At 44.6% G+C, this 12841-nt stretch overlaps 1 protein-coding gene across 5 annotated transcripts in view; it reads right to left on the bottom strand.

Moving 5' to 3' along the window:
• The window catches only part of BBOX1 (gamma-butyrobetaine hydroxylase 1), a 72541-nt gene extending 68843 nt beyond the window's left edge, over positions 1 to 3698 (bottom strand). For 3 of the 5 annotated variants that reach the window (XM_084852541.1, XM_084852532.1, XM_084852567.1), the window contains exon 1: positions 3638 to 3698. The gene's annotated coding sequence lies outside the window, so the exon portion shown is untranslated. Of the gene's footprint in view, positions 1 to 3094; positions 3265 to 3305; positions 3539 to 3637 lie in introns of those variants that run through there. The other 2 variants (XM_084852558.1, XM_084852549.1) reach the window with 2 other exon arrangements.
• Between the last annotated feature and the right edge of the window lie 9143 nt (positions 3699 to 12841).

Below are 12841 nucleotides of genomic sequence, written 5' to 3'. Positions count from 1 at the left end.
TAGTAGTCCATATTCTTATTAGATTAGAACCATATCGACCTGGAAGACCACCTATCCTGGGGATGTAGAAACACCCCAGACTCAATTCACTGTGGAATATTCTTTTATAAGGGATCAGAGGAGGGTCAATTTTATAAAAGGTATGGGTAATGTTATGACCAGTAACACTGTACTTAGATACAAATAAACTGAATGTCATACTCTATGACATTTACCAATTTTTGATAGAGTCCGGAAAAAAAAAGTGTCTGTTACCCAACCAATTACAGTTGCACTACGTGCCTTTAGACCCTCTTCATAGCCATTAGTACCAAACAGAGTAGAACTTGAGTTCTATTTTCATGATGTAAATGCCCTCTGATTTAAGCGGTATCTCCAAGTAAACACATCCAGGAATGGTGTATAAGGCTGCTCACATGCAAGTATGTCCAGGTGAAAGCTTCCATGTAAATGTGTGCAGAAGACCTCCAAGTAAATATATTTAGGAATGGGATTTTAAAATTGTTAGGATCAGAAGGTTAAAAATCCTATTATCCTACTTGTAGTTAAATGTAATCTCCAACCTACTTATTCTGGCCTTAACAGAACCCCTGTAGAGTAAAAGGACTGTGCACCGCTCGTTCAATTTTTAAAGAATTCACCTTATACAGCCTCTTATCCTTAGAAGACACTGAAGCCAAAGTCTACAAGAAATCCCTTCACATTAAAACATAACCCACAGTAAACACATTCCATGCATTTTATTACAATAACTGAGGGAAGTATGTCTGCCTAGATGTAAATGGCTCCGTGGTGGTTGGGAATTTTTTAGGACATGACATAAGGCGCCTTGTTTCCAGTCCTGACAGATAATACCACATTTCTGCCCAGTTCAGTGCCAAGTTACAGCTTTGTAAGATACTACTATTCTGCGGGTGATGGCAGCTCCTGGCACAGCAGCAGAGATCCATTCTTCGGCACTGCCACAACATCTTGTGCTGAGATGATGCGGTGGGCCAGCAGTAGTGGTGCATCAGCAGTCATCAGTGAGGAACTTCATAATCTGGAATTTACTGTCTAACTCAACAGAGCACAGAAGCTCAAACCTGGTTGGAAGTTACACTTTCTGATATGGAAGCCTTTTTCTTTGATCTTAGGTGACCAAACCAGTGTGGTTACTGAGAAGTAAAGAAAAGGCACTTCGTATATGCTCAAAGAAGTTAATTTATTTATCATTGTTTCTTATATCCAGGATTGAGCCATGGAAATGACTGAAACAGGTTCCAGGAATAAGGCTTTCCAATTTGCCCCATCTGTAGTTTGAATGTAAAAACCTACATTGGTTCCTACGTATTCCGTACGGATCGAATGAACCACCACAGGGCAAGTTCTTTCAACCAGGGGTAACTTGGCTTACTAGTATCATTTGGCAAAATGGAAAGGAGCATTTTATCAAACACCAGGTGCTGATTTGTGAATGTGTGATAAAACACTAGTCTGAAAATAGTATTCAATGTTTAGTTTGAAAGCGACTCTGTTGCGTTCTGTTCCACATTAGTACATTCACAAGTGACATATTGCAGAGCCCAAATTAAAAGGCATTCTAACCACTTATTAAAACAGGGAAGTTACAGTAATTGCTAGGATGGGCATGCAGTGATGGAGGAAATGAAGTGATGAATGTCTGGCACACAACTATCATGGCACAAGAGCCATATCAGAGAAGAGTTGGCAAGCACTAATATACATTTTCCAATTGCAGAGAGATCTTGGTGTGGGGTTCCTTCACGCAAGTGTCCTCTATGACACAGGGCCTACGTGTATTGTGAGGCAGCATACTCATTAGGGATCTTGAGAGGAGGCCTTGCTGGTTGTTCTGTGACCAACAGAATGTTGCCACATATCACGGGGGAGGGTCTTCTTGGAGATGGTGCCATCCTCTGGAAAACCATCCCCTGTGCAGTTTGGAAGGCAGAAAATGTGATAAGTTTCAAACACCTCCTGAAAATTCACTTCTGCACCCAAGCCTTCCCTGGCTTGTAATGAACTGCAATTAACTATATGCTGCTCCATATTACTGTTCCTTGTATGGTTTTGTATTGTTGTAGCTGGAATTGTTAATAGTGTTTTTAAATATTATTTTTTATTGTTACTATAGTTGGAATTGTTAATAGTGTTTTTAAATATTATTTTTATTGTTACTATAGTTGGAATTGTTAATAGTGTTTTTAAATATTATTTTTATTGTTACTATAGTTGGAATTGTTTTTAATAGTTTTTAAATGTGATTTTTTAATATGTATATGTGGACTGCTTAGAGATTTTATTATAGTAAGTGGTTTATAAGTATTACTAATAAATACATAAACAAAGAAACACTACCCCTGGTTCCACACAGATGTTTAGGTCAATTGTGAAAAGTATCCTAATCCTGCCATAGATTATATTCCAGAGGCAGAGCATATTAGCTCTCTCCTTAGATTTTGTTTTTTAGTAAGACTTGCAATCCATACTAATGTAGGTGTTACACATTATGTTTTCACATGATCAGATAAAATACTTTTCATGTGCTTTACTGTTTTATGAATGAAACAGTGGCAGTTGCCCCATTCCTTCCCCTCCTTAAAAACACAAGAATAGCCCTGCTGGATCAAAGGCCTATCTAGTCCAGAATTCTGTTCCCACAGTGGCCAACTAGTTACCCGTGGGAAGCCCACATGACGCTGCTGCTCATGTTCCCCAACAACTGATATTGAGAGGCATATTGACTCTCGATACTGGAAGTAATATATAGCCATCTCTACTGCCTTCAGAAAGTCACAGCTTGCTCTGTAGCATACAAAGTGATCCTGATCCGCCCCTTCGTCCTACATACGACTAGCAAACTCATTCTCCGAGCGTAGTTCTTTACGTAGCCAAAACAGCACACTCCATGCACAAGAGGGAAGTATCAACTGGTTTGGGAGAAGCTTTGCAGAGGAACAAAACAGACTTAGGGAGGGTGGGAAAAAAACCCTTAAAACCCCAGCTCAGTGAGGATGGGGAATGCTTAGTGGGCCGAGAATGGTGGCTGACTCTTGCATGTGTGTATGGACGTGTGAGTAGAATGAGATACCGTGGGAGAAGGCACGGCCGGCAGCCCGAACAGGTGCACCCCACACTGCAACATTTTGTCGCAGCCCAGCTAGTAGCGGAGCAAGGCTGTCTCCCTTCTCCCACATCCCACGCCTCTCTTCCTAGCTACGTCTATATATAGAGTGGAGTTGTACAGCCTCCAAGAAATGCACACTGCCGCTCCGCTCAGGCTCACATCTAGGGTCCCCTACCCACAAAGCCCAGTAAAGGTTCCGGTTTCCTCAGCGGCCTTTACAAAATGCGCTGCCCTCCCTCGAGGTCTTCCTCCACCCAGATCTCGATGCCCACAAGGGAATCCAACCGGGCGGAGAAGGGAATTCACCGCCCCCACCCCGCCCCCCGACTCAAGCTGTGAGGAAAAGGAGCCGCCTCCCTGGGGAGGAAGACGAGGCGGACTCGCTGCCGAACTCTGTTGCTCCCGCGCAGTTTCTCGGCCGCCCGAGAGAGGCATTCCGAGCCTCAGCCGGAGTGCGGAAACCACAAACATTTCCAGCCTGTACGAAGCAGGGGCGTAGCGTCTTACCTGGGCCGCGCTAGAACCAGGAAAGCGGGCAAAGGCCGCCGCCGCCGCCGCCTACTTCCACAAAGAAAGGGGGGGAGGAAACGCCGCAGGCGGGCGCAGCAAGCCGCCTCTGGCAGAAGGAGTAAAGGTCAACTGTCTGGCTTGCCCACAAAGAGGAGCGGCTCCGAGGGTGCCCGGCAGTGAGGTTTGCCCGCGTGCTCGCACGCACAGCCATTGGGAAGGGGTGTGTGAGCGAGACAGCGCAACGAAAAGCGCACTGCACTCTGGGACACGGAATATCAGAGGTCGGGGCTGGGCAGACTTCAAGGTTGCGGGATCTAGAGTGCTGTGTCCCCCCCCCCCAACCCTTAGATCCACTCGCTGAAGCTAGGTGCAAAGCAGCGCTCAGGTGGACAGACATACACTGTCAGGTGGACAGACAGACATGCCTCGGCGCACATGTTCAGCCCAGGAATTTGTGATCAGTAACCAGAACCAATATGAATATGAACTTGAGCACGCTCCGGGAGAGAGCGCAGGACAGGAAGGCCTGGCGTGCTATGGTCCATGGGGTCACGAAGAGTCGGACACGACTGAACGACTGAACAACAACAACAAACCAGAACCAAGTACAGAAGTCCTTTCACGCAAAAATCCATTCCTGGGATTTCTCAAGAGTGTCTCCCCCACCCCCCAGCAACCCAGTGTTTAGTTGTTGCTCTTACTAGGGAGTTGGGAATAGGAAACCCGTGCCGATCTACTGGAAATCATCTAGAGATCTACCAGTAGATCCTAATCTACCTTCTGCCCACCCCTCTCACAGCATTCCAACACGGCTGACCTAAACCTGTTGTTTGGCATCCAGCAACATCAAGGCATCTAAGTTCGGTGTGTGTGTGTTTTTAGATTACAATGTTGGACACAGCAGGATGCTCCAGCCCAGGGTTGGGGGGGTGGGGAGAGAGAGAGATGCAGAGGTTGCAGAGTCTCAGGAGAGCCCACTGCGTGACCAGCTGCTGTTGAGTTGTAGCAGCCCTTGGCAGGTTTAGGCCCTGCTGGGTGAATGCAGCTGCTCCATGTGCCGCCTCGCCATCTGTGCCTTGCAGCAACAGCAACATCACCTCCAAGAGCAGGTGGTATAGGGCAGCTGCTGCAGCTTGGGCAAAGGGGATTATGGTAATTGGGGAAGGTTGCCCTCTAACTGGCCTGTCCTCTCTGGGAGATGCAACAGTACGGTTGGTTGGAGGGACAAGGGCCATGAGTCACTTAACCTGAACTTGAAGGGTTACTATGTACCTGAGTGAGGTGGGAGGGGATCTCTGGGAGGTCCGTTCTGCTCTGCCTTTTCCTTGTCTCCTCCCTCTACTTTCCTATTCTTCCTTCTTCCTCCAGAAAGTGATGCTGACCATGGGGCTGACCACAGCCAACTTACCTTGAGATGTACGTTTGTTATATCTCCAGTAAAGTCTGTTCCTAACCCACCACTCGAGTGTGTTTGCCGACATCTGTGGCTACTGACAGGGGGCCTGATTCGGACTTCAAGGATTGGGGTGGCAGTGCTGCCCAGAGAGAAAGAGCAAGATAAGAACATAAAAAGAGCCATGCTGGATTAGACCAAAGTCCATCTAGTCCAGCATTCTGTTCTCACAGTGGCCAGCCGGCCGCTCATGAGAAACCCACAAGCAGGACATGAGTGCAGCGGCACCCTCCTGCCCATGTGTGCCTGCAACTGGTGTACATAGGCATGCTGCCTCTGATACTGGATGAGGCAGACCATTCATTTTCTCTGGGTGGCATGGCTGGGAAAGGGAGATCCTGCTGGGCCCAGTTCCCAACATGGCAGGCACCTCCAGAGGGAGATCGTCAGTGCAGAAGTGGGCAAGATCCGTTGCTTTTGCAAGGAGCAGGCACCTCATCCTATCACACTCTCACCCACACTCTCCCCCTGTGGGTTGTGGAGCTGGGGGGATTGGGCCAAGCAAAGGCAGTGCAGGTGCAGCCCCAGCTTTCACTTGCTCTGGCAGGTGACCTTCTCCTGGGCCAGGCGACAGAGTGGATTGGGCCCAGCAAGCCCCCTCCTCCTACTACAGTGCCTTCAGAAAGAGGAAGAGCAGATAAGCAGTATTGCTTGCTTGTTCTGGGTGTTTCCACTGGGCCCGATACTTCCCACTGCATTGCGTAAAGGGAACAGGGTGAGCCTCCCAGAGCAGGGTGGTGGTGGTGGTGGTGAGAGATCTGAAGCAGTAGCAGCTGTTCCTTGGAACCATCACTTGCCCAGTACAGTCCTCACTGCCATGCTGCTGAGAGAGTGGCGGGGCGTGGGGGGGGGGGGTGGAGAGTGACCTGTGGAGGCTGTCCCCTCTTGCTTGCCTGTGTTCTCCCCACACATTCAAACTTCACATTGTAGCTGAGGTTTATTAATAAGCCGGCCATTTCATGGCTTTGTAATTCAATATTCAACTCCTGTGAATTCATAATTCACTCTTCCTCAAGTCTCGCTGTACCGCGGCTTTATATAAATGCAGAAGTAATGTAGTTGTAAGGAATGTTGAAGTCCAGCTCCAGATATCCATGTTACTGAGCGCAAAGCCTGCTCATTAGTTTAATACCAGAAATGGCATATGGGACAACTGCAGTCCTAAAATAGTACCACACCAACATCTTTATCAAATATGACAACGTTTTTCTTGGATTAAATATTGGGTAGTTTGATGGAAACAATTATGAGCAGACGTAATAAAGGAGTTAAAAGACTGTTTTGTGAATTAAATTTTTACAGCCATTTTGGCAACTAGAATAGAGAATGAACTCAAACTGAGTTTTGTGACATATGGGAAATGAAATATTTGTCTTGGTAGCTTTATTCAATAAGAATCGCCAAGTGCCAAATCAATGCAGTAATCCATGCAAAAATATGTCTAATTCTGTTCCATAAGTCACATATAGTAGCTTTAAAATATTCCATATCCATTTTTTATCTTTCCACTCATGGGTTTTCCTTGCTTGTCTAAGTCGTTAGAGAGATCAAACATGTTCAGCAATTCTATATTTCTGCATAATTTTACTCTGTTCTTACTGAGCTGATGCTGTGGAAATCAGGAGTTTTCAAATTATAAACCACTTTGGTCAGTGTGAACCTAGTTTTTTTATTATTCAACACAGATGATGTGGTTTGTCCCATATAAACAGAAAAATATGGTTTATACATAAAGGTTTCTGGCTATACAAGGGGAAATAACATACAATTGCATTTATATCTTTGGGGGAAGATTCCATGCATTGAAAAAGATTCTGGGTCTGAAAGGAGATAAGTCCCTTTTCAGATCAGGTCCTGATCCATTAATACAGAAAGGCAACTGTAATTCTAAATATATGCTGCAGGTTAAGTAAGCTGCTGTCAGCCACATCAACAATACCTAGATGATATCTTAGTAGGATGTATTCAGACAAGGGTGAAAACTGTTGGGGGTTGGACTGGATGGCCTTATAGGCCCCTTCCAACCCTACTATTCTATGATTCTATGTCCACCATTCGAGGGCAACTTAGCATTTTTAGAAATGAACAGTGTAAAGCAATATTTGCAGAGTTATGCAGATAACAGAAATTAATGTTAATATCTCAGTTGAAATTATACTTCAGCTGTAGTTCTCAGTGGTCCTTATGACAATTTAAATGTTCATGAAATACACCGTCAGTAGAGCCCCCGATCCACGTCATGTCGCTTTGTGCCCCCTTCGCTTCATCTTGGAAGGGGCCCAAAGCAGCCCACTTCGACTCGGGTTTCGGGCCTCAGGCCGAAGCAGCGCACAGCCCTAATCTTAACTACCCTAAATGACTTGGGGCCAGGTTATTTGTAAGGGCCACCTACACCTGTGTGAACCTGCCCAGACTTCAAGATTGGCTCAAGGGCAGGTTGGTGGGCACAAGAGACAGGGCTTTTTCAGTGGCGGTCCCATCCCTACGGAATTCCTTTCCGCAGGAAATGGTTGCTTTGCCTCGGTTTGTTCTTGGGTCTTAAAAGTGTGGATATTCCAGTCTGCTTTTGATTAGATAATGATGCCAGGATATATTTTCCTGTAGTTTTAATTGTTACTAAAAAAAACCCCAAATAATATTTTTGATGCTGAAGTTTGAATTATTTATATTTTGTTTTATTGTTTTATTACTGTATTTCTGTATCAGCTTGAGAGGGCGGTTTGCCCTGAAATGCTGTAATTTTAAATAAATAGATAAATGAATAGATAAATCAATAAATTTTAGAACTTTTTTTAAGATAGCAAAGAAAATCTATCATAAAGAAGAATGGTGTGAGGATAGAAATCTGAGAGTTAGAAACATTTTTGCAGCTGCAGTTCTAATTCTGAAACAGCACTCGTCCCAACAGCAATGTATTAAGCAGTGTTTGCTTGATTGATACATCCTATGAAATGTATAATGGGTGCTGCATGTGATCCAAGTGGAAAAGAATCTTGTCCAACTGAAATAAAGCATACTCCCTTCTAGATTACATAATAACTTAGCAAAAGTATGACTCATTACCATTATCCTTCTATTTTCTGAATGCCTATAAAAATGGAACTTTAAAATAGAAATATCCAAAGTAATGTGTAATGAAAATCTGGAACTCGTTACCTTTACAGTGTGTTACATGTTTTTGTTACTGCCACAATATCATTTTACAGAAACATGTACCATTTGGTTAATTTACTTATTCCATCCAATCCCAGGTTGGCCATCATTACAGCCCAATTAAGCTGGAGTGCTTTAATTTAAGGTTATTTTATCCCATGTTCACTTCTGATATGGGATAAAAGCTACCTTCAGCCGTGTGTGCTCCTGCAGTTGCACATGGAATTGATCCATTGAGTGATTATATTTTTATATTGCTGCCCCTCCAAAGAGTTCAAAGCAGTGTACATGGTTTATCTTCACTGCCACACAGACGCCCCGTTATATCCTCATAGCTCCAAGTTGGTTAGGCAAAGAGAGAGTGACTGGCCCACACTTATTCTTCATGACTAAGCAGGACTTTGAAGCCAGGGCTGCTTCCAGTTGAGGCATTATTGTGCATTCACCCAGCCTCATTCATAGAATTTGGGTGGGTGTGCATGCCCAGATGTTTTCTTCAGCTAGTAACCTCCTGTGCTTTCTCATTGTTTCTTCCATCTTTTTTCTTACCAGGAAAAACAAAACAAAACATTAAGGAGGAAAAGATGGAATAGGACAAGGAATAGGCCCTCCATCAAGTCTCTCTACAGTAGTCCAGCCACCCCAACCTCGTATCCTCCAGATGTGTTGAAGTACAACCACTACAATGTTGGACGACAACCACAACAATGTGTTGGCCTACAACTATGTTTGCTGGGGATTATGGGTGTTGTAATCCAACACATCTGAAGGGCATGAGGTTGGGGAAGGCTGATCTAGTTCACATCCAACATTCTGCACCACAGTGGATCTGGCACGTCCTCAGGCACCGTCACTCAGAAGCTACAGCTGTATCCATAGTTACATGGAGTTATACGTATGTCCTCCAAATGACTGTGCTGTCGAAGATGGTCAGGTTGCACATCATGAGGGAGCTTCAGACTGTGTGAACTGGCCCATGGTAAGGTCACTAAGGGATTATTTGTATCAACTGTTTCACAGGGCAACATTTCTTATGAGTGTGCTCTTGCATGGTGACAACTGGTATTTAAGAACGTAAGAAAAGCCATGCTGGATCAGACCAAAGGGCTATCTTGTCCCACACACTGTTCCCACATTGGCCAGTCAGATGCCCCAGTGGGAAGTCCAAAAGCAGAACATGAGTGCAATAGAACCCTCCCTTTTTATACCAGGAAGCCAGCTAGTTCAGCTGCCAGTTGTCACCACACTGGGACACAGAAGAAATATTCATCATGTGACACCTTCATGGAGAAAACAATCTCATGGTGACTTTACTTTTTCAAAAGTAATTTGCATGGTAGCCACACTTGAGAATTGTCCAGAATTGTCCAGGCATAACCTTTGGAAAAGCATTCTGTTGCCATGGATCCTTTTTGGAGTATGATTATTCTTTTGCTGTACTTGACTTTTTTAAAAAAATATACTACAACTTTTACATATTGTTACTGACCTTTAAAACTCTGGGAATAGGACAGGTAAAAAAAAAACAAAACCTCACATAAATCCCAGGAACATTTTGGTTAACTTAGCCAGTGTTAGGACAGTGCCTTAAGATTCTGTGATCGCTGAATTATGCAGTAGTTGGCTAACATAGACAAACCTCTCATTGTGGGAAAGGCATAGCTGCTGTTTCTGTGGCTCTATTCCATACTTTTCCAGTAATATAGGGATCACATGGGAAGAACCATGTTCGTGCCATCCCTTGATCCATTCTCTGATGCTGGTTTGGTCCTTCCCTCAGGATCCTGCCCCTCCCCAAGTGGTTTATACATTCCTGTGTTGGTAGACTAGTATGGGACGGAATAATAGGAGAGTGGGGCTGCTAAAGCATCGGAACAATGAGACAAGGTTGGCAAGGAAATGGAAACAGTACCATAGGCACAATCTAGCCAAAGTTAATGACATTTAAGCTCCATTGGTTTCAGTGGGAAAGTTAAGCATGTGCTTAACTCTGTCACTTGAAATCAATGGAACTTAACAGTGCTTAAATTTGACTAGATCATGCCCAGTTTTAATTGCTCTGTAATATGAATCAGTGTTAGAAAATACTTTGTCTAACACTATTTTTGCATCTCTGAGTTTCAAGAAATAAATTTATGCCCCAGTTTTCTTCTTTGGTTGGATAAAGATCAAAGTAAGGAAAGAGGCTGAAGAAATAAATTTCTTTAACTGACTGCAGGCGTAGCCACATTTTCATGGTTTGAAAAACATCAGACATTTCTGCCAAACTTTAAAAACAATACACTTGCTTCATTATTCATTACCATAGCTACCATTTCATTCAGGCTATGGATGACACCTGAAAAGTTGTATTATTATTATTATTATTATTATTAAATCACAAAAACCAGATGCCATGGAAAAAAGCTAGAAAAAATGAGTGAAATTTAGGAGTGTTAAAATAAAGATGAGGCTTCCACATCAAACTCAGAATTAAAATGCCTTAGGCCGCAATACTATGGCCACTAGACAGCGGCTAGACGGCCATAGGATTTTTCGGTTTACGGGAACCAACCTCAGAGCCAGAGCTCCAAGGTCAGTTCCCAGAAAACCGCCTCCTCGTCTCTCCCCCACTGCCTCATAGGCAGTGTGGATCGTCCCAGGCTCCACGCTTGGAAGAGCAGTGTTGTCAGGATTCCTTTAGCCCCCACTTTATTTCAACATTGAAGACAAACACAGACAAAAGGCCTCAGGCTACAGCTTTTAATCCATTACTTCACAGGGTCATACAGATGCAAATTCTCAGTGACTCTCAGTCTACAAAGGAATGCCTTCAGGGGACTTCAAAAGGTAGTTAAGAGCGTTGCCCACTGTTTGAAGAGGAAGGCGGTCTCACTAGCTTAACTTAAGGGGGGGGGGAAATCTCTCATGAGGCTTCTGAGTGCAGTTTCTCACACAAGGCCAATCGGGTAGACGTCTAAGTTCCGCCCCTGCCTTTGCTCTGCGCCTGGCGTCTATTAGATCAGATTCTCCAACTTCCCCCCTCCTTCTGTTCGCTGCCTCTCACAGGGGTGTGTGAAGAGGAACCCTTATCCTCAGCCAGCTGGGCATTTGTAACCTGAGAAGACGGGCCGGTCATGTCTGGACTAGCCTGGGAAAACACCTCCCTCATGTCTGGTGGTTCTCCTTCAGAATCTGAACTGCTATTCCACTCCCTGCTCTCAGAAACATCCATGAGAAGTGTGGAGTGGGAGGAAAAGAGGTATTCCTGGGGGCGGGGAGGGGCAGGAACAGCAGAAGCATTGTTATGATGCTTCCTACAGTCAGGGTCAGAAATATTGGAACAAGGATAACTGTTCTGTACACCACCACATTGAAGTTGAAAGGAAACACACCCAGATGGGAGCGAAGTCAGGACTTTCAGCTGTAATTCAAGGGGTTTGACAGAAGTGGGGCACCAACCATTCAGAAAGTACAGCCAGTGGCATACACACACACCCATCGTTGGTGGCTCATAAGTAATGGAACAAACCAACATCATCTCAGACTTAAGGATCGCCTTTAATACCTGGATGAAAATTCTTTGCAGTCAATGACTGCCTGAAGTCTGGAACCCATGGACATGGCCAAATGCTGAGTGTCCTCCCTCGAGATGCTTTGCCAGGCCTTTACTGCAGCTGCCTTCAGCTGCTGCTTGTTTGTGGGTCTTTCTGCCTTCAGTCTTGTCTTCAGGAAGTGAAAGGCATGCTCTATTGGGTTCAGAACAGGTGACTGACTTGGCCATTGAAGAACATCCCACTTCTTTGCCTTGAGAAACTCTTGGGTAGCTTTTGCTGTATGTTTTGGGTCATTATCCATCTGCAATATGAAGCGGCGTCCTATCCGTTTGGCAGCATTCGGCTGAATCTGAGCAGAAAGTATAGCCCTATACACTTCAGAATTCATCCTGCTGCTTTTATCAGCAGTCAGGTCATCAATAAACACAAGTGACCCGGCTCTATTGGCAGACATACATGCCCATGCCATAACACTGCCTCCACCATGTTTGACAGAAGATGTGGTATGCTTTGAATCATGAGCTGTTCCTTTCCTTCTCCATACTTTTCTCTTCCCATCGTTCTGGCACAAGTTAATCTTGGTTTCATCAGTCCAAAGAATCTTATTCCAGAACTGGGCAGGCTTTTTTAGGTGTTTGCTGGCAAAGGCTAATCTGGCCTTTCTGTTCTTGAGCATTACCAGTGGTTTGCACCTTGTTGTGAAGTCTCTGTGTTTACATTCATAAAGCTGTCTCTTGACTGTAGATGTTGATAATGACATGCCTACCTCCTCAAGAGTGTTCTTGACCTGGCTAAATGTTGTGAAAGGGTTCCTCTTCACCATGAGCAGAATTCTGCGGTCATCTACTTTAGCTGTCTTCCATGGTCTTCCAGGCCTTTTGCTGTTTCTGAGCTTGCCAGTTAATTCCTTCTTTTCCAGGATGTTCCAAGCTGTTGTGTGGGCCACTCCCACTGTTTTTGCTATCTCTCTGATGGGTTTATTTTGTTTCCTCAGCCTAATGATGGCCTCCTCCACTCTCATGGACACCTCTGTGGACCTCATGTTGGGAGTTCCAGTGA

This window comes from Heloderma suspectum, chromosome 1, assembly GCF_057233095.1.
Source record: "Heloderma suspectum isolate Gila_16-S chromosome 1, 16-S_ref, whole genome shotgun sequence".
Lineage (NCBI taxonomy): Eukaryota > Metazoa > Chordata > Lepidosauria > Squamata > Helodermatidae > Heloderma > Heloderma suspectum.
The sequence above is the reverse complement of the archived record's forward strand: the minus strand, read 5'-3'. Positions and strand labels throughout refer to the sequence as shown.